Genomic DNA, 22,509 nt, shown 5'->3' with positions numbered 1-22,509 from the left:
CTCATCTGCAGAAACTCCAGTTCTGTTTCTCAGAATAATTTTAAACCAGACATCTCTAAATCCTAACACAATGTTTATGTTTTTCCTCCTATAAAAATGCCACATCTGTTTCTAAATAAATACATAAATGTGTACCCATTATTCTCCAAGACAAACCCTGCATAAAATGATCCTCACTGGCTTCTATAAATACATTTTCAGAGAAATCTAGATTTTAAAAACTGGAATTCCCATTGACCTTAGTTAAAAGACAAGACCCAAAGATCTTTACAGCTTTCATGTGATTAGAAAAAACAAAGACAGCAAAGTGTAAACACCACATGGTATGAAATAATGCTGTATCCATAGATGATGACAGCTCCATGGCCAATCTAACTGGGACAGGTGGTTTTCAATAGAGTTTGAAGAATCATTTCCTTTATCTACTGCACCTTATCAGCATCTGAAAGGTTTATTATAGAATCTCCATTTCTGCATGAAATTTCTAGGCCAGAGGCTTGATTTATCTTATCAGTATTGATCACATGCATGTCATATCAGCTGAAGTTTGGAATCTAAATTACATTACTGTATTTTATCCTGAGCCAGGGAATCTTCAAAAAACAGCTAAGTTTTATCATAAGAAGAATCTAACTTAATTTTTCATGAGGGTTTGTCTGACAGAATTTTTGAGAGTCATAGCTTTTTGTTTCAGTGATATGCTGTGAAGATGAAAATACCACTACTTAGGTAGAAAATTGGTTGCAAGAAAAATGTCCTTATTTTAATGAATATGCTGCCTTTAAGTGGGAAACAAAACAATAGTAGTCTAGTCTGGATGAAACATCTTTATTTTAAATTATAAGTCTAAATTCCTTCATGGAAAAGGACTTGAATTTATTAATTATGGAAGCACACATAAACATCTATTAATCCAAAGCCAAGTCATTGCCCTTTCTAGAAATTTCAGGCTTTGCACATTCACTTGGACATTGGAAGAGTCCTCCAGCAAAACCCAGTAAGTCATAATGAGAGAATTATAGTCTTCTGAGCAGCTTTTTAATGCAAATATGTTCTTTTTCTTCTTTACCCTCTTGTACACTGGCTGGGTGCTTCAAGGGGTGCAAAATCTGCTATTCAAAGCTGAACTTGTGGAGGCCACTCCCCAGTGGGACATGTATTCTCCAGACCCTGCAAGGGCACAGTCAAGAGTGTAAGTTGCTGGGTTGGGGATCATCTTTCCACACACTTCAGCAAGACTGCAAAAACTGAGGGTTACTGTAATCTCTAATTACAGAAAAACATGGTCTTTATATTACCACTTAATTGTTGAAACTAACTTTCATGTGAGGAACTAACTTTAAAATGGCATTTTTAAAGCTTATCTGAATTCAGGGTTTATTGTATTTCAATTGAAGGTAAGTACATTTACCATTCCAACTTCATTGTTTTATATGCATTTATTAGACCAGGATTCTCACATAAGAAGTAGGTATGTAGCCAAATGTAAGTAGCAAGTTATCAGTTATTCCAGAAGTGAGGCACTTGAAGGTCACAACATGCAACATATTTGAATACTGTACTTGAACTCAAATACATAATATGTGCTCTTAAATTCTTTAGTTCTTCTCAACAGATAAGAGATACTAAGCAGCTCAAACCTGATTTTAAGACCAAAAGTCTGCCTCCAATGTCACTCTTATATTTGGCCTTTCAATCTTCTCTGGAACTTCAGTATTTTTTGGCCTTTTCAAACTTTTAGATACTTAAAAGCTGTAGCCAAGAGTTGCAACTTTTTTCCCCACAGGCAATGTGACAGTGCAACACTGCCACCACCCAAACAGGAGATACATGTAAGTATTCATCCTGCTCTAGTGAAATCCTAACTTCATTTCCATTAGAAACGTTAATAGTGATAGTTCATAAGATGGTTGTAGATGTCAAGTTTGACACTCAGATTGTGCTGAACCCATGTTCAGAATCGAGCTCTTTGGCAACATCCTGCTCAGGTTGATTTTTTTTTTTGAGAGTTCTAGTTGTATCCCAGTTTTTGTGACCTCTTAGGCACAAAGTGGATTGTCCCCACAGCCTCTTGTGTGCTGCTTAGGAAGCAATAAAGGCAACCTGGCCTAGACTATATGTTAACATATGTAACATATGTTATATGTTTTTATTTGTAGAAAATACTGGAAAACACAAACCCTTCATTTTCAAAATATTACACAGCCCTAAATGCCAACATTCAATAATGAAGCTATTTACAAGTGAACCTGATTTCTGAAGCTTGCCTTTCTCATGAAACATTAACCCTCTGCACCCTCAGCTTACGTGGCTTGGAGAGGCTGAAGCCTATGGATACGAATGTTATTTGAAGTTATTGTACATATTGTAAGCTGTCACTTATCAGGAGGAAGCTATTGAATAACACCCAATAAAATAATAGTTTAACATCTACCTTTTACAGGTGATTGGGTTTTTTAGGTGAAAGGTTGTACTTGGCAGATGAGAAAGAAATTAGGAGCCTCTGCTTACTATGTTTCTGCATCTTTATTTTTGACAGCAGGAACCATATGTACTTTTTTTCTGGTTTACTATAACAAAGAAGTACTCTGTTAAATAAACATGTACCTGAATTAGGCACTCATGTTGTGCTGCAGTAGTCTGTGCAAATGAGATTATTATTATTATCTCTTGGTTTATGCATTAAAGAATGCAAAGTAGTTATCCTGAACTACAGACACACATTGAGTTGCCTGTTACCTTACACATTATACCAAATCCTAGTCACTTAAAGGGGTTAACTGCATGGGCACATCTGAATTCTATTGGAATTCCACTGCTAGATCTGAAACCACTCATGTTCAAACCTTTCTTCATTGCAATCTCAGTTTAAAAATCCTTTAAATTATAAGTGTAAATTCATTCATGGACAAGGACTTGAATTTATTAAATATTTTTGATCCAGCTGACACCTCTAAATAGTAGTTTCCAGCACACCTTGTAGCCTGCCTGTCCATGCTGCACTTTTCAATTTATTCACCTATATAATACCAGATTCTGTCCTGCACAGATACCCAGGTATTTTGTCCCAAGTTAAGCATTTCTCCTGCAGACAGTCTATGTCATTTCAATTTTTATTTCTCTCCTCTAAAATACACCGGATAAGATCTACACAGAGTTAAAATTAGTAAGAATAGAGCAGTCAGTCCTCACTTAAAAACCAAGGACTGCCAAACATGGAAGATATCTCCTGATCCTCTGGAAGAAGTTGAACTCAGCATGGAGATGCACAGCCTCCAAGCAAAATTCAGCTTGAAAGCTGGCAAACTCCCTGGTGAGACAGTGTTCTCCTATAAGGATCAATGCAGTTGAGCACAGCTAAGGGTACAATTGCCACAAAACACACAATCCATGTAGTTTGTTCACTTCATGAGAACAGGGAGCACAACAAACACTTGCCATTACAGCAACCAGCAGACCAGATTGTGTATTCAGCATTTTAGTATAGCAGCACAAGTATAACATGGGAACTATGACTGTGTTGTTGAAATTGTCTGATCTGCAGTGACATTTATTCCCTGCAGAGGCTCTGGGACCTATGAAACTTGGAAAATTCCATGGAATAAAACTGGGAGCATGAGATTTTTGTGTACAAAGTACAGAGCCAGTCAGTGTAAGTGCCTTTGGTGAGCTGAATTTTGCTGGCATTCTACTTCTGAAACTTGTCACCAGCATGAAAGGGGCTCACCCCCAGTCTCTATCAGAGTTTGAAATGATCTTTGCACTGCTCTAAACTCCATAGGAACATCAGTGTGTACTTCTGCCATTAAAATGGTCAAATCTGAAGATGACACTACTTGAGACCAAGGAAAATATTTGCAGTCAGTGGAATAATAATGATTTCCATGACACAACAGTTTGGCCAATAATCACATCAAATTTTATTGACTTTGAGAACACACAATTTTGAGAAAAACAGCTTTAAATTATAAGAGTCTCCAAGAAGTAAATAAAAATGTTCTTTGACACATAAGCATTTAAGGTAAAGTCACTGAAGTGTCCTGCCACTGATACCCTTGAACTCTAGCTGGCATTTGTCAACATAGGGATCATCTGAGAGAATCACCATTGCCTGATTTCCCATTTCATTTTAACAAGGTGATCTGCAGGAACAGATGTATTTCTTGCCTAATGCCCTCAGTCAGCTGCTTTTGCCACTGAGGTAAAAGTTATGCAGGAAGGAAAACACTGAGCAGATGGGTGTGTTTACAAGGGAGTTAAACTGTGTGCAGAAGCACCACTGTTTCTGGGAATCAGTGTAGACAGGAAAGGATAAAAGCATCTCATAATTAATTAAGGCATCAGTCAGTTCAATCATACAGTTTTTCAGGCTGTGATTGGGAAAAAAAGGTTTTTTCCAATTTTTCCACACTTAATGCTAATGAGCTGTATAGAAATACATTTTTTTCACTTTAAAAATATTTTGTATAACACTAGTTTTTACTGAATATGTAAGAAGCACTAAGAATGTGTAACCATAGAATTTAAACTGGGATTTGAATACCTCAAGCTCGACAATACAGCCCATTTATGTACTGTAAAGACAAGACATGGTAACTTAAGTACATTTACAGCAGTTTAGATTTGTACTTTTTTTTCTTTTTTAATTAAATAAAATGTGTTCAGATCACACAGAAAATCCAAAACTTCAGCAGACATAGAAGAATAATCTTGAAAAACACAATTGGCAATAAGTTATTGCATGTTCTCAGATGAAGTAAAAATAAAAAAAAAGGAAGTTTTCCAGTTACCTAACCTAAAATAGATCATTGGATTCTTTCTGAGATTTTAATTTGTAGCATAGAGCAATGAGCACCAGCTCTGAAGAGGACATAACTTTAAAGGTTTCCCACTTGGAGAGGTCTGGGTTCCATAAGTCCATAACTGTCCAAGTGCACAGTTAACTTGACTGGCAGCCAGTGCAGAAAATCAGACAGTACTGGTTTGTAGACACAGTCCATAATTAGCTGAAAAGCAAACCTCAGCTCATAATCCTGTTGATTAAATTGAGATCAAAACAGTGATCTGAAAGTTGGCTGTATTGATCTACCATTGTCAGTCCTGAGGCTGGTGCAGAGATGAACCTTTATGCAAAACCACTGGCAAGCTTTGTGCTCTTGTAGGTAAAGGCAACAAATAATGAAAGGGTAAGCAATAGCTCTGCAATGGCAATGAGATTTTCAGGAGAAAGTGTTGGAGCAGAAACTGGCAAAGGGCCTGCTGAGATCTCTGTAGTTCCTAAACCCTGGCTGAAGAGGCTTTATCCCCCCTTGCAGTCAATGCAAACCCTTCATGCAGCAAACCCTGGCCCTGCAATCCCAGGCTGCCCAAGTCCTCTGTTACAGACAGGCCTTTACCAAAGGGAAACAACTCCTGTTTCAAACACCTGATGCAAAATTAACAAATAGCCATTCTGCTCTTTGGTAGGCACATGTTTTGATTACATACTGTACTAGATTTATGACTTCATAAGATTGTGAGCACACGATCTAATCTGAACTGTCATTTTGGTTGGATTATAATATTACTCATTTCAGTTTATAGTAGTTGAGCCTATGTGAGGTGCTTCTGTGATATTAATATTTACCCTTATCATTTAAAATAATAAAATATGAAAAAGCACACAGAACTAGATTATGTCTTCATATTTAACAGCCTTTTGCAAATTTTTCATAAAACACAAGTTAGGACTTCTAAAAACAAAAGCCTTCATTAGAGTTGGCCACCCCTTGTGAAGAAAGATGAATTCAAATGTATCCACTAGCATGGTCAGAGGACAGGAGAGTAATAGAAGAGCTTGACTAGCAAAGTGAAGAATGATAGGGATACAGCTTAGTTGTTATGGCTTCCTTTTTTGGGGGAAGTTAATTCTATAACCAGAGCTTATGCTCTTCTCAATTTTTATGATTTGGATCTGTTTGGTTTTTTTTTTGTTTTGTTTTGTTTTTTTGGTTTTGTTTTTTTTTTTTTTGGTATGTTTCTTTACTTTAACAAGGCTCTCATTCCTGTTTAGCCACACCACTTTCTTTGTGGTTTAGTCTTTTAAAAAACACATTAGATAGGGGTACATACATCCAAGTCTTTGATAAGAGTTCTTTAAATCCTCTCTGCACAGCTTATGTTAAATCTCCTTTCAGAAGCCTCTTCATTTGTCTTCTTTTATGTATTGCTGTAGTAAATCATGATTTTCCTCCTCCAGGGTTGGTATTTGAGTACATTATGGTCTCTACTGCAAATCACAACTATTCATCCACTGTTATGTATCTTGCATACTGGTTTAGGAGTATGTCAGGACTTATTTCTCATGCTGTGGGTCTCTGGCTACTTGATGAACCAAGCAATTACCCTTCCTGTGTCCCAGCACAACATTTACTCAATGTGTCCAGGCAGCTTGAGTTTCCCAGTTTCACATCTGTTATAATTTCATGGTCACCATTTGGGTTTTATGGCAGATAATTTTACTTCAACTGCTCTCACTTCAAGTGCAGCATTTCAATTCATAGAATTTCAGTGCTGCCATATACTTAGCAAACAAAATGAAATTTAAAAAATAAATTACACACAGAAAAAAAAGAAAAAAAGAAAAACTAAGCACAAGAGTTATCAATTTTTATAACATAAGAGTAGAGTTTGAAATATTTGGCAGTAGACTTCTTGCATGCTCATCCATCCTTAACAGGCTTGTAACATCCTCTGGTTGCCTTTTCTTCACTGTGAGCTCAAATTTGTCCCTAAACTGCAGTGCTTAGCCATGAAAATTTTCCTGTTCTCTCCTCTGTCAGGAATGCTGGATGAGCACTTTCCTGGAAGATACTTATCAGTAACTTTTTCTAAAGCAAGCAGGAACTGTCTGGTGCCAGGCTGATGCTTTCAGATCCTGATAAACAGGGTTATGTCAGTATTAGATAATTGAGAGAACTAATTCTTTTCTTCACTAATGATGCTCCAAAATAGTTTCCATGCAGTTTTACCTTATCCAAGCTATGGGCTCTTAGCTCTGTGCCAGCACAGAGTGGGGGGAGGCTGTGTGCCAGATTTCCCAGACCAAGCAGCCTGCTCAGATAGCAGAGTTCATGGCAGCACCTCCTCTGTTACCCTCCTCTTTTGTCTCAGCCCTCTGTAACCTGAGGCTCTGTTTTGAAGCACAGCAGCGTAATCCCCACTCAGAGTTCCGAGAAAACCACCAAATTATGAGCAAGAGCTCTGTGTCAGCTGGGGCTGGACAACATGAGCAAGAGAACTTTACAGACAGAAGCAAGATTGTTGAGATGGAGAATGGCACTTCCTGGAAAGCCATAAAGACCTAAATCAAAAACAGGGATTTGAGGATGGCAACTCAGCTACTCTGAGGGTGAGCTGGTACCAGGGAACAAGAGAACACTGTTTTCCCCTGTTGCTGTCAGGTCTCTGCCAGCTCTCCTTAGCCTGGGAACTTGTCAGTCTCAACTATGCCAATAAGGCAACAAATAATTGCTTTGTAGCTTAAAGTGTGTGTATCCTGCTCTCACCACCTCTTTCTACACACTCAGTTGCCAAAGGCACATGACAGAGAAGAATGAGGACACCTCCACTATGCCACAGGTGCCAGCCTGGCCAGGATGACTCATAAGATGAGTGATGGTTCATACTCTGCATACAAGCAAGGAAAGCACCTGTTGGTGCTTTGACTACCACTAGATGGAAAAGCAAAATCTGTTCACTTGCAGCAAATTCTGGAAGTGAGGGGGGAACCAAACCACAAAATTAATACAAACCACAAAATAAACATCTGATCATCATTCACACCTGCTTCTATCTGAGAAACAAGCTTTATGGCCTACCAATTTACCAGGGCCACTGCCAAAAGACCTCCATTCCTCACAGCTGGCAGCGCAGAACAAGGAAGCCCAAACCAGGATCCCTACTGATGCTCAGCAGACACAAGGTTACAATGAAAGCTGCTGTTTTCAAGTATGATACAACTTTTCAAAGAGGACCACGCTAATTTTCCTGCTTTACCTGTAAAGATCCTTATTTACCCCCATGACTGTGGAAAGTTTGTTGCATTTATCCACAAGCCGAAGGGAAGTAGAGATTAGTCTGCAATGTCAGAAAGAATCTGAGTGTCTGCCTAAACCAACACAAAGTAACTGCTCTATAATCTCTCAGTAAATTAGTTTTTCTGGGACTGGAGGAAATGCCAACAAGCTTAAAAACAGGAAGCTGAAAATAATGCACCAGTAAAATGATATCATTTGTTTAACACAGTAGGGAGGAAAATTCAAGAAATGTGGTGGCCATAAGGTGGCCATTTTTCCTTCCATTTGTTCCATAATTTGGATTTGAGAAATTCTTCATGAATGCATGTAACCTGCAGGCATTTATTGCTAACCAACAGCATTCATCAGATTTCCTCTGGCTCAAAGTGTCTACCCACGCTGCCTTCCCCCATCATCCCCTGCCCTTTGACCAACAGTTTCCCACTCCCAAAATCCTTCAGAAATCACTTGGGAAGCTTCTACTCCAGCAAAGATCTGGCTGCTTCCTGTGATGGTAGCAATCATGTTAGTATTATACTTTTGAAATAGGTTGTTTTAAAACACTTTTCAGAAAACACACATTAAAAAATAAACTCTATTAACCTGGGATATTTTATCCTCAACTCCAAAAAACTGGTTCTGCTGCTTGAGAAACTGCTGCTCTTGTTGATTTTCTTACCTTGACCAGTGCAGTCCCTCCAAAATCTCCATTGCTTTACTCTTCTGCTAGGTTGACCCTCTTCCCTCTTTTGTCTTCTCAGAGCCCCAGTTCTTTGAGCTGTTTTCCTGCTGAGTCCTTGGCCAGCTGGGCTGGTCCCCCCAGCCACCACTGTGTTCCCAGAGCCATTACCCACTCCTGCAGAGGGCTGCCATGTCCTGCCAGCTCCCTGAGGTGACCCCTCCCTCCTCTTGGTCTTCACTCCTCCTTCTTATCATACAACCATTAAGTTCTAGCACAGGATCAATGTAAGCACAAAAAAATACAGGCTCTGTGCTGGGCCCAGAGCAGCTTTGATGGGCAAAGTCTGACTCTGTTTGCATGCATGGGCAAAACAGGCTTAATTACTCTTTAGGGTTCATGTACACACAGCTTGATCAGAAACAAGAAAAATTATTCATTTTCTCACTAAAATGCATTCTGAGGTTACCATCCAGGCTAGAAAACGAGACCAAAAACTTGTGATTTGACAAAGTTAGCAATGACTGAAATCCAGCTCCAATGACAAGAAATATCAAGCAACCAAAATAACTAGCTTTTTGAGCTACAATTGTAATCAACTTCCTAATATTTCTAGTACCTGTTCATTACCTGTACTTCTGTGGACCCTTTTTTCAAGAAAAGTTATAAAAATAATCTGTTTTCGTGCGTTATTTTTACACAGCTGCTTAGAGCATGATAGGTTCACCTGGCAAAAGGATGTTAAGTCAGCTTCACAAATATTTAATCAAGCTCCAGCACAACTTTGCTCCTTTCTATAAAGGCAAATAGCTGTGCCTCATGGTTGCTGTAGTTACATCTCACTGGAGAAGCATCCAGGCTGTTTTCCCTTTGGAGTCAAGACTTCCTTCCTAGAACAGTGGTCAGCTAAAATGCGAACTATAACTTTCTAGAGAGAAAATTATTCTTGCCAGGATAATTCACTGGCTTTGTGAGAGACTGTATATAGGTTTTCAGGAGTTTAAGATGAAGTATTTTTTGGTGAAGTTAGATTTTGTAATTATCTGAGAGTGCTGAAATAATAACTCTGTACAGTTCATTGCTATTATAACATATTTACTAAAATGAAAGGTCAGAAATTAGATAATGATATATATAGCTGTTGCTCTTCTTCGTGATGGGTAGATTTTGTTAAAGGTAATAAAAAACAAATCAGAAGAGATTTGAGAACTGCATGTTGTTTTTCAGAGAGCTTTATTGTTGTTCCTCAGAGAGTCTTTTCCAGAAATACAGTGGGATTTTTAATTCCAGCAGAGAATTCCACTCAAAGAATGGTAATTATTTGTGGTTTAGGTTGCATGTATTAATGTTCAGACTTAATTAGATTGTTGACTATGGCTGCCTGGGTATTTGCATGAGTGTGACTGCAAACGAGCTCTCTGCTCCAACAGATGGTGGAGTTCCAGCATGGAGGCTGTTTCACTGCTGGACAGTGCCAGCCCTGCTACACTGAACATGTGCCAGACTTGGAAATAGAAGGGACCTTGTTCTGCTTCAACCTCAGCCTTGTCCAGCATCATGCAGTGACACTTGGAGGTCTTTCAAGAATGTGTGTCACAGGCCCTGCTAGAGCAGATAGGAAAAATAGCATGACTACTGTACAGCTCTGTGCTGTATGAAAGCTGCTCCCATGCATGTTTACAAAGTTGCTACTGGATAATGAAAGGACGTTTGAAAACATCTCTTTCTAAAGACATGTATGAAATGTAGGTTTTCCTACTACTAAATGAAAGTGAACAATATAGTAGAAGCAGTAAAGATGGAATTTGCTTTAGGAAAGTACCAAGGAAGGAGGGAAAGGTCAGCAGTATCTAATAGACATTCCTGTTACTCTAATTCACTAAATCTATTCTTCTGTGTCGCTTCAGAAGTCACAGTCAACAGCTCCTAAATGGATCACTAGGGGCTGGATAGCCTCTTTGCTGAGCTGCAGCCATACAGAGCCAGCTTCAGGGCCAACACATTACCTGCTGCAGACAGGTGTTTGGAAATGACCGAGGTAGGTAAGTAAATTACTGATGAGTTAATACAGGAAAAAGGGATAAAAATAGCATAGAATCCCTCAGGCTGCAAAGCACACCAGATGATAGAAGAGACTTGTTAAATCATTAGTGACAAAAGACAGTGAGGAGGGAAAAATTGTTCAGTGTTTCTTCCAATGAAAGAACTGCAGATTGTCAAATGAAGATAATAGCTAACTCAAAAGAAGGGGAGACATTTTTTCACATAGTGCACAGCTAAAGTATGAAGCACATTGCTGCAGGCATGAATGTTTACATAAATTCAAAGACTGCAAAAAATTTTAGAGGAGAAACCTGTCTGGGATTTTTAAACACATCAAAATGGGCTGCATATCAGAAAGCCCCAAAGCTACCTCAGCTTTGTAGTCTGGGCTGTGTCACCAGAGCTGCTCTCACACTCTTCTGCCAGTCACTACTGCAATATCCTGCCACAGCACTGCACTTCAAGAGCTTTGAGTTTCACCAGGTATGTGGCCATGCCTGCAGGACCATAAGCCTGACAGCAGCATTTTTGGGCAGTACAGTGGGTACAGCACAACACCACCATGGACTTGGGTTCCTTGCATGGGGAGTTCACTTGCCTGTGGTTTGAGCTCACCACATCTGTAGAGAGAGAGACTAATTTCTTCCTACTGCTGTGTTTATTTCTAGCAATTTGCTCAAACATGGACTTTCACCATTGAAATGTAACAGCATGAATATGTAAATAATAAATCCCCGTCAAAGAGTAATCTAGGAAGACGCCAGGTACTTATCTCTCCTCTTCAGTTGCATCGTGACTTATCACAGTTGACATTTCAGTAAGGCTGGAGTAGCAGATCCAAATTTGAACATTCGTAGGGAGAAGATGCAGTACAGCAGCTTTGATGTCAATAGAATGTCAGTCCCTGTCGACTTCGTTCAGATTGAACTTAATTGCAGGAACTGCATTAATAGTCAACATAAGCCATCTGTTTAAACGTGTGTTTTGAAAAGAACATGTACAATAAACATGCTCAACTGTTATGACTCACATATCTGTTCATGTGAAATGAGGATTTGGCAGTTTCCCTGACAAAAACATTCAATTACAAGTTAAAAGTATTTTTATATCAAGTTAATTTGTTTTCATGGCAGGTCCAGTGATCTGACTGTTCTGAGGCAGTCTGGGAGGTATGTTCACTGCAGAGCTGATGAACCAAACTGTTTGGCCAGCCTTGCCTCAAGAACCTGTTTGGTAAGTCAAAGCTGCACCAAGAAACATCAGCAGCTCATGGCACATATCAGCAGCACATGGCTGACAGGCACATAGTTACAGTTGCAAAGTGTTCTTCAAAACATTTGTCCAGGTGCACTTGGAGGCTGGGTACTGTGTCCCAGGTCTGAAGCAACTGTTAATTCCAAAACAAATCAAGTAAGCCTGGTGGCACTGGCAGACTGGCCGAGTGCTATCTGTACCCACCGTGGGCTCATGAAAGGGATAAGCATTCACCTTGATTATACATTATACTGAGCCCTGATCGTGCACGGGGGGAAACTGACCCTCTCCTTTGCAGGCCAAAGCTGCTTCAAGCAGCTGACACACCTGAGCAATTATGTGGGATCACCTGAGCAATCAGAAATATACAACCTCCCATTTTATCTGTCAGACTGACTAGGAAGAACAGACTTTCAGCCCTTTGTCCTTTCTTAAAAGTAACAGCTAATGTGCACTTACAAGAGTGAACCAACCTGCCATTAGGTATTACTTGTGGTGTCATTTCTAAGTAAGCTTTGTTAAATTAATCATTGCAATGCACTGGTACCTGGACTTATTCAGCAGCAGCATAAATTATGAATCTGCTTTCATACACAGTGAGCAGGAACACAGAGTCTGGCTGCGTGCTTCCCTTTCACGTGCCCAGAGTAGAATCCTGTTACCTTATTGACACACATATTGGTGCCTGTGTACAGAAACTCAGAAGCTGAAGGGGAGAGGGAGTAGGGAGGAAAAACCCCATATGGTCAAGGCACATAATAAATTAGCAAATCAAAAATCTTTCCTCACCTGGACAGTTAGCTTAGCATCACCATGGCCTTGCTTTTTTTGTTTTGTTTTCACCTCTAGAACCATTTTAAACTACTGGGAGATATAAATAGGTCTCTTATTTCCTAAACTATTCTATTGCACCAATTGCTTGTTCCAATGAGATGCAATGCTTCATTAAATTAGGAGGTCAATAATTGTGTTTTATAATGTACTTTAATATCACCAGTTTCCTCATTAAATGTTTTCTGCTTCATATACCTGAGCAAGTCCTGCTCTGCCAATGGATTGTGTTAATGTTTATATTTCAGTGACATTTAAGTAGACATGGTGTAGAAGAAACCTGTAGAACTAGAGTTCTGTGTGGTGTACTGGATTGCTCCTTTCCCCTTACATCCAATTATGTCTCCTTTTGTAGTTTCCAGGAAATCTGGCAGCACAGCCTGTGTTAGTTTAACCACGTGTATGGCTAACAGGTCTCCTCTCACCTACCACTACTCAATGTGTAAGAGCACCATGAGCAAGCCAAGCTTCAGTGTGCTGCCAGCTCTTTCCAAATCAGAGAACTGTTACCCACATTTTCAAAATCAGTCACCAGGGCAGTGTGAGACTTGTAGGTGACAATTCAGTAGCTTTGCAGTACCCAAAATGCTCATGTCATTGAATATGATGACGATCCCCAGTTTTTCTTATGATGTATCCACTAGAAAATGATCTTTTTCTGTTTAGCTGATTTATAAAATTGTCAGCAGTGTTTTACATGGGAACATTTAATGTTTTGTTTCAGGGTCCAGGCCTCCCTCCAATGTTTCTGTTGTTGCTGTTATTATACCTATGAGGCCTATGGCACATAAGTGCCACTTTCACTTTTTCTTATTGCTCATAATCTGTACAACATAATAGGTGAAAACAGCATAATTTTCATGTTACTTAGCTGGATTTATCCTCTGTTGTCTAGCTGCACAGATGTCAGTTTGAGACTACTCTGGTTTTCTCCAGATGGACACATCTGAGGTGTCCACCCACTCACATAATCATCACACAACAAAATAAGGATAAACAAGAGGGCACAGTGAGGTAGATGGAGAAGGCTGCACAATGTCAGAGGGACTAATGGAAAGCAGAAAGAGGTAAAGTTCCCTCCCATCATACACAGAAATATAGTTCTTACTGCCATTGCTGCTACCACTAACTCAGTCCTGCTTTCTTTTTTTCCTAGTTTTTTAATGTTTCATAAGTGGTAGCTACACTAGTATATTCAAGACTATGGTAAAAAGAATTTACTCTTCTGATGTATTCTGGCAAAAACTTCTCTTCAGACATTGCTGTGTCTCCTGTATGATAATACATGTTTATCCACTATATTATTTTGCAATGAGGGCTCAGGATCACTCCTCAGAAAAACATTCAACAACTCCTGTCTTCACTTTTAAACTGCTGTTAGTCTGGTTGATGCATTTGGAATCACATACTTTGTATGTTTTCACCCTTTCACTTGACACACTTTGGTCCTGCAGCTTGTGCAGTCAAAAATCTTGTTAATTTAAGTGCAATGAGCAGAGAAATGGATCATGACTGAATCCCAGTGTTGTGCACTGGTAGTCTATTAAAGAAGCAAGATTTCAGCCTTGCCAAATATTCTTGTCAATATACTTTTCAGGTTTTAAGTCTTCTTAATTTTTTAACACTTGCATTTTATACTGATGACAGTGCATCTCACATAGGTATTAAAAGTTTTTAGCCTGGCACTTATGACATTCTGAGATTCCCATTGCATGTAATGTAAGCAAGGTCAGACCACAGATATTTGTAGTATTTTAAAATAAAGCCAAGATGGGTGAGACATCTTATATTATTACACTTCTGGTATTAGCAAAACATATAAGCAATGCACAGAGAAGTCATCTCCTGTGTTTGGAAAGTGAAACTGAGTAAAAGGAGCAATGGTAGTGTGATTTGAGGAAGCAAAGATGAAACCAGATTCTTCTCAGTGCAACCAGAATGAACAAAAGGAAATGGGTGCAGATGAAACAGGGGAAATTCCATTTACACAAAAGATGACACAGGAGAAGGAAGAGGAGAAAAATGCTGCTTTTTTACTCTGGGGGTGGGGGAGCACTAGGACAGGTTTCCCAGAGAGGTGGAATGTCCATCCTTTGAAGATATTCAAAATCCAAGTGACCGTGGTCCTGGGCATTCTGCTGTAGCTGACCTCATGTCAGCAGGGGCTGGACCCAGGGGTCTCTGGCTCCCTGCCAGCATCAGCTATGCCAGGATTCTGAAGCTGACAAAAAGCCATGGGCCAAAGCCATAACAAGGACTATTTTTCTTTAGGAAAAAAAAGTTCTTATCAAGCAAAAGTGAAATGTGAGTGGTACTCAGTCCTCAAATAATATTTCTTTACAGCACAAGCACTGAGTGGAAATATAAATAAATGGAGCAGATTAGTTCCATACTGGCAGACCTGCCCTGCATTTTGGCTTTTGACTTTATCAGGTTTTTTTCCAGTAACTTCCCTGAGATCATGCTGCATTTTGACCTTTTAAACAGTCCCGTGGATTAAATCTTCCTTTGTTTTTGTTCATATTTGTGCAATTCTCAAGTGTTCTTCTCATGTCCTGTGCCCATGTAGTAACTTCCAAGGGTTGTCAGCTGGACGTGTCTGTTGTCCCATAACTTCCACTCAGTCCAATTCCTGAAGCAACCTTAACTCATTCATTCCTAGCAAGATATCTTCAAAACAGATGGTGAAAAAGTCATATGCTTTTTTAGAACAATACAGAAATATTCCAGCTGGCTCCCATACTTCTTTGTCTACATTCACTAGATGTGTCTGTTCCTTTCCAATAGATCCAGTTAAGACAAGTCTTAGGAAGCACACTATTGAATTAGATTTGTGCTTAGGATTTATGCAGACTTAGAAAATGTTCAGTCTTCCCAGTGGGTTAAGAATAGTTCTCAGTTTCACCAGCGTTTTCATACTAATGGTCTTGTTTCAGATTCCTCTGGATTATACCAGAGGAAATAGCCCAGCAAAATATTCTGTTAAAAAAACCAGCTGGGTTAATAAGCAACAAAGCTGTGGGAGAGGTTTTGTAGCTTTTCCGAACTTTCCAGAAATCAGAAGCTTTATCTTAAAAATGCAAAATTATTTCTCTGCTGCATCTGAGGAGAAGGGTGGGTATTTTCCTTTACAGAATCCCACTTGACAATGCCTTCACTCCCAACCCAGCCATCCTCTATCACTGGTGGAGCACATGTGGCAAACACTTAGGGCTCTACACAACTTGTCCTATCCATTAGAAATCATCTGTGGAGGTTTGACCCTCCTTCTTCCCCCACAGACCAGACGATTCAACACTGCACAGCTGAATTATTGTCTTGAATCAGCTTTGACAGCAGCTAATTAGGGGTGTGAAAGTCAGCATTTACCACTACAGTCACTTTTTCACCATTTGTGACATTGCTTTTGCCAACACTCAGCATGAGCTATTTGCCTTTAACAAGCTTTACTGGGTGATCCTTCTTCTCCTCCACTTCAGCTCCATCTTTATTGTCAGCTTCAGCACAGCAGTCCCTGCAGGCTGGGCAGCAGGTCATGCTGAGCCTGTCTAACACCAAAGCTTTGTCAGGCTGTTCAAGTGCATGCAGGAGCAGAGCTGGGGCCCCCAGCTCAGCTGAGGTTCTGGCATGCAGCACTGCAAAAGCCAGCTGTGCCCAATGCTCCATGCCTTCTGCAAAATGTAAGAGCTGGGATTTCAACAGAAAGCAATTCTCTCCTGTGGGCATTGGGCTGTCAGAAAGGATCAAGCAACACATGCTTACAACTAGGGTATCTTCTAGAATCAAAATTACATAAAATAATCTAGTGAAATCACAGAAACCTCAGAGGCAAGCTGAAGTTGGCTCTGGGATTTCAAGACGATATCTGTTCCTGCTTTTATATTTACTGGTATGGTAAATTCAGGTTTATTAGGTTTATTGCTCATGGGAAACATGCAGTTGTTAGCACAGGAAGATTTAACAAAAAAAAAAAATCACCCCACCAAAGCCACAACAAATATTTGAGTTAAAGGGTTTCATTTTCTAGAACTGTGCACTTTCATAAGGAGCTTATAGAAATGATCCTGAATATTCATACAATGCCATTCTAAGCTACTTCACCTCTGTGCATGAGCAAATGAGCACCTTTAGTATAAACCTCTTACCTGAGTGGCATTTCTCAATGTCTTTCTCACCTCTTAAGAGAGGGAAGAGGGAAGAGTTCTTCCTTACAGGCAGCTGAGGAACATGGCGAGACAGCCATAGGAAATCCACAGCACACGGGGATGCAAGCATTGGGAAACAACTTGTGTGACCTCCTCTAAGCAACAGTTTAAACAGAAATGCTGTGACTTGCTTCCCTATAAGTGCTTCTCCATCATAGCAATTTAATGAAGACCCAAAGCTTTGTCTGGTCCTCCGACTAAAAAGAAGCAACTCTAAGGTTTTTCAGATTTTCTTCTTTCACCTTGTGCTCCTTCAGCTGTCTCCTGACTGCACTGAAGAGGCTGAGAAAGGTAAGTAAAAAAATCATTTAGATTAAACAGAACAGAGGCAAAGTGGAAAATCTCATTCAGTTCTTTCCTGTCCAGAACATGCAATGCTTGACAAGGTCAGGTTCTCACTGTACCGTACAGGATAGCTAATTTTGTAGCATTAGAATATTTATAGTCAGAAAGAGAAAAGTAGCAGGAGTAGGAATAACAAAACCAGAAGACCAGATATGTCTGGTCACTTGTGGTGGTTATCTAAGCAAAAAGGGCTGTGAATATTATTCACTCCTGTTTGTTGGACCCTTCCTCTCATCCAATTGACTGTGCTCAGTTCCCAGTAGCTCTCCTCAATTGCCACCTATTACCAGGAACCTGGACTGTAGCTATTTCTGTTCCTGACAGGAACAAAGAACAACTGGAAGCTCTTTTCTTGTTAAAAGGATACCCTAAATGCAAATAGGCAGCAGCACAAAACGTGACTTGCTTATCAATCCTAATGGAGGCACAAAATAGTCAAAGAGTGTAGAGCCTTTCCCCACTCTGCAGGCAGCACTGTGCACAGCCCAGGCTGAGATGGGCTTTGGGGCATCACTCCTATGTTTTACATCAATCACCTCAATGCCAAGTAGGTTAGTTCACAGACCCTCCACTACATTAAACTTCATTTTACCTCTGCTACAAGGACAGATTGTTCAGCATCTGCCTTTGCTTCTAAGGCACTATTAATAATATTAGAGTACATCTCAGTGACAGTCACCAGCATTAAGTCTGTACTGAAATGCCATTCATTTAAATATGCAGATAAATCTTACACACATTTTTTATTCAGGGCACACAGAACTCAAAAACAAACAGCCTCTAACTATGCTATTCATTCTGTGAGCATAAGGCTACTGTTTGTTTTAATCCTGCTGCAAAAAGCTAGCAATAGATATGACTTGATCCCTCTCCTACCCTGGCCAAATATCATGGCCCACAGTTCAGGCACCCGTGCAAGCTGGAGCTCCAACCTAGACACAGGACAACAACCAGCAGCCAGCAGCTGGGAAAGCATGGATGAGCCCCATGAGCACACAGCTTGGTGAGCATGGGATGGCCCCATGGGCACACAGCTTGTGGCACGACCTCCCTAGCAATCCTGCAAGAGAGGTCCTCACACTGGGCAATCCCATTGACACTGATTTCTCCAGGACAACTTCCCCAGCCTGGCAACTCACAGATAGGCTTTTCACAGATTTGTACATTTATCTAATTTTTCTTTCATTGGTTCTCTAAGAAAACTAAGAGTTTACCCTCAGCAATTACTACCTAGACTAAAAAAATAGAAGAATTTTTGCCCATTAGGCCCCATCATATGCCCAGTCTTTCACCACAGTCACTGTGGCTGACTGAAAAGCCAAGCCCCAGGAGCAGAAAATGAAGCACCTAGAAGCAGCATAGGTGCTGTGTTCAGCAGTGCCTCTCCAAAAGCAGCCTGAGAAATGGGAGTAGCTTAGAAAAAGTGATGCAATAAGCAGAATTTGATACTGCAAACACTATGTTGCCTAATCCCTGGCCTACAGATCTGTCCTGTTAGGCTATTTAGGTCATATGTATTTGCTTCCCTTGGTATTATTTCTGAATTTTACCTGAAATGGAGCTCAGTTACAGGAATTGCATTTTACCGTACCATATGTCAGTATATTTCAACTCAAATTGTGTTTGAGATAACCTGAGTGGATTTCTGGAAAGAAAAACATAAGCCTTGCTTTGCAGTAACAGTTCTCCAGAACTCAAGAGGCATGCTTGAAATAACTGCATTTGAAAAGGCCAGCAGAAGTATTACTTCAGTGCAGGAGAAACAAATAATATTTGCTTAGTAGAACATGAGTCCAGGATCTTGGCACAACGACCTTCTTTTCCTCAAACAATTGTCTGGGGTTTTTTTAAATTTAAATTGAGATGTGATCTTCCAACCAGTGAGCACTACTGAACACAGCTGATCAGACTACCCAAAACAGGATTTTTACTTGAAAGACACATTTATGCCCCCATATTTTTATGCTGTTTCAGAAGTTCCGAAAGCTCCTGAAGATAATATTTCTTAACTCTGAGTAGCTGTTTGCTAATGCCAGGAGATTGATTTTCTTCTTGCTGCTGACTCTAACAGAAACATTGAGGCATCAGGAGTTTTTCCAGGCTGAAGTATCCAGTTGCCTTTTGTTTGCTTATGCAGGTGTTTTACGTAATTGCCCCAATAAGGCTGACGCTCACGGAAAGCAGCTGCAGCACAGGCAGCGTTCTAGGTGTTCACCACTTACAGCTTAGCTGGCCTCTAAGAGCACAGGAAAACAAGCCCTATGTTTTCTAGGCAGGCTAATTGAAGTGTTCAAATTATATTATAGCTTTGCATTGTTAATATCCCAAAACAAAAAATGAATCAAATACTCTAAAATAAAGAGATACACTAAAATGGGGGAGCCCACCAAAACTGTTTTCCATCTAGTGTTACAGTCATGTCTAGTCTTGTCCAATATACCTGAATAGGTATGTAATTCAAAGTTCTTATATTAAAGAAGAAAACTACCAAGAAAAACCTGAATCTAAGTTATTTACCAGAGAAATGTAGGCAAAGTCCCTCTATCCTTCCCAGGCTTAAACTCTGCCTTTGAATTGGGTCTGCAAGTATTCTACTGCTTTGCTTTGTCCCCCTCTAACTTGCAGGCCTATCATCAAACTTCCATGACAAGGCTTTCTCAGAAATATATCATTTTTTAGAGTCTTAAATAACAGCTGAGTTTCCTTTCAACCAACCAAAGAGGTGGCCTTCACCTGTTTAAATACTTGAACAGATGAGCCCAGCTGGAAACCTATCTTCCTGTGACAGGAAGGGAGAACTTTTTTAAGGACTTAACTCCTTTCCTGCCTGAGAAAAGATGAGGCTTCAGAAGCACATTTCTATTGTGTCAGTAACTGCAGTGTGCCCACTGGGCTGCAGAAGAGAAGGCTCAGGGAAGATCTCAATGATATGTATCAATATCTGCTGGGAGGGAGTGGAGAGGATGAAGCCAGGCTTTATTCAGCAGTATCCAGTGACAGGACAAGAGGCCACAAGGACAGATTGAAATACAGGAAATTTTACTTATGCAGAAAAAAGAACCCCTTTTCTGCTGGTAAGGTGGTAAAACATTGGAGTATATTTCCCAAGCACATTTTGGAGTCTCCATCCTTGGAGACACTTTAAGCCCAATATAGGACGTGGTCCTGGGTGACCTGCTGGAGCTGACTGTGCTTCCAGCAAGAATCAGGTGATACAGTCCCCAAAGGCCCCTGCCCCACCTCAAACCTCCCCATCATTGTGTCCCTGCAGGGCAGCACTGGCATGGCACAGGGCAGAGATACCCAGCACAGTGTGACTGTACATGCTCCTCTGAGGCCTGAAACTGTTCTCTCCATGTGAATATACCTGGGAAGAGACCCTAAACCCCAGGAACTAAATGTGATGCTGGATGAGTGACAAGCCTGAGAGGGAGCCTCTGCCCTCCTTCAGAAGACCACATGCAATAACTAATTAAATTGGCGCTTTTTTTTTTTTTAACATTATTCATTCTTCCTTGAAGTCACATTTTTAAATTTCACTTCTTGCCACTTCCTTTAAGTTTTCCCTTATGGTCAATTTGCTGAGATTCAAGGATAAAAGTGACAGTGCATCTCCTCCATCTGAGCAGTGTGTCAGTACATTTAATTCCTTCTCTTAGCACAAAGGGATTATTATTCCATTTTATTTCAGTTGGCTTCTGGGAATACACCCAGCCATTCACCTGTGTGAGTTGTCCTTTGTACGAGGATTCTGTTTTTAGAAGCATCTCACGTGAGTTGGATCAAGGATTAGCAGCAGGCATTTCTGAACACTTGTGGTCACAGTTAACATCCTTTGGGCTTTTTCCACTATCAGAAGGAATTTTCTGCTATCCTTCTGAAACAGAATCAAGTTATTCATTGTCCAAGGAATACCACAGTCTCCCTGTGAGCAGTCCCATGATTTGCAGACCAGACTTTTGCCAGAATAGGCCAGAGGGAGATCCTGCTAAAATCTCTTTGAAATAGCATTTAAGATGTGTATTTGGACACTAGGAAGGCCCTATTTCTACAGCCTCAAAGGGAACACAAAAGTAAACCTTTGTTTTCTCTGCCCCTTGCTTGCATGGATTGATGCTCCATTAAGGCTTATCTGCCTTCATGTAATGAAGCCTGCAATTTATTCAAGGGAGGCAGCAACACACCTGGACTTTCAAGACACTTTTGCCTCCTCCCACTAATTTATCCATTTTACCCTGGCCCAAGTAAGCCTCATTAAAAAAAAAAAAATTTAAAAAGAGGGAAGATGGTCTCAAGCATGCTGGAGTTCTGCACTTTTGTGTTTCCCGTTTCCCCTGGCACTGAAGCAAGTGCTTCAGCCACTCACCACTTGGTGACAGGACAGATTGATTACACTAATTGTATGACAATGACTTGAGCAAGGTATGCATGAAGTCATTAGCTGAAGCGGGAATTCAATGCCGAGGTCCCAAACTGTCCTTTGTCCTTGCTGCACTGATATCTTATCTGCTTCACAAAGGATTCAATAGCTGAATTGCTGAGGGCTGTGGCTCTCAGGAACATTCCTGATCAAAACGCAATTACCTGGCAACTTGATTCTGTGGGCTGTGAAACCGACCATGGAAAGGGAAGGTAAAAGAGATGCTGACCGTGCTGCAACCTCACCCAGGCTTTTCAAGTGTGATACTGTAGGTGTGTGTAAAGAGAGCCCTGCCTCCAGTGGCTTTTAGCTGCTGCTCAGAAGCTGATCTTGTTATCCTCAACACAAACTTACACCGGCTTTGAGAATCCAACTCCACCTGTTGTAAAAGACCTCATTCTCCCTCCGAACACCGGGCTCATTAAAACATTCATTTGTGCAGATATGAGTGCTGTCAAAATGGTCCATTGAACTGATGTTGTACTAAGGAGCTGCAATAGTGTGTGCACAGACTGTTACCCACTTAGGGACCAGGTAGACGGAAAAACACTTCCACCTGAAGTTTATGGCCTGAAAGCCATAAAAAATAACAGCCTTGACTTGGTAACAGTCTAATCCTTTATCATAAAGGCAAACTAGATCTTCTCCCCTCTCCTGTCAATATCTCAGTTTGAA

The 22,509-nt window shown here is 40.3% G+C and overlaps 1 long non-coding RNA gene across 1 annotated transcript in view; it reads left to right on the top strand.

The window, feature by feature from the left end:
- Positions 1 to 22,509, top strand: part of LOC135280954 (uncharacterized) — a 52,163-nt gene that overhangs the window by 3,875 nt on the left and 25,779 nt on the right. Inside the window, exons 4-7 of the long non-coding RNA XR_010347754.1 lie at positions 1,787 to 1,832; positions 10,644 to 10,774; positions 11,913 to 12,012; positions 13,760 to 13,931. This is a non-coding gene — a long non-coding RNA (uncharacterized LOC135280954). The remainder of the gene's footprint in view (positions 1 to 1,786; positions 1,833 to 10,643; positions 10,775 to 11,912; positions 12,013 to 13,759; positions 13,932 to 22,509) is intronic.

This window comes from Passer domesticus, chromosome 14 (genome assembly GCF_036417665.1).
Source record: "Passer domesticus isolate bPasDom1 chromosome 14, bPasDom1.hap1, whole genome shotgun sequence".
NCBI lineage: Eukaryota > Metazoa > Chordata > Aves > Passeriformes > Passeridae > Passer > Passer domesticus.
The sequence above is the reverse complement of the archived record's forward strand: the minus strand, read 5'-3'. Positions and strand labels throughout refer to the sequence as shown.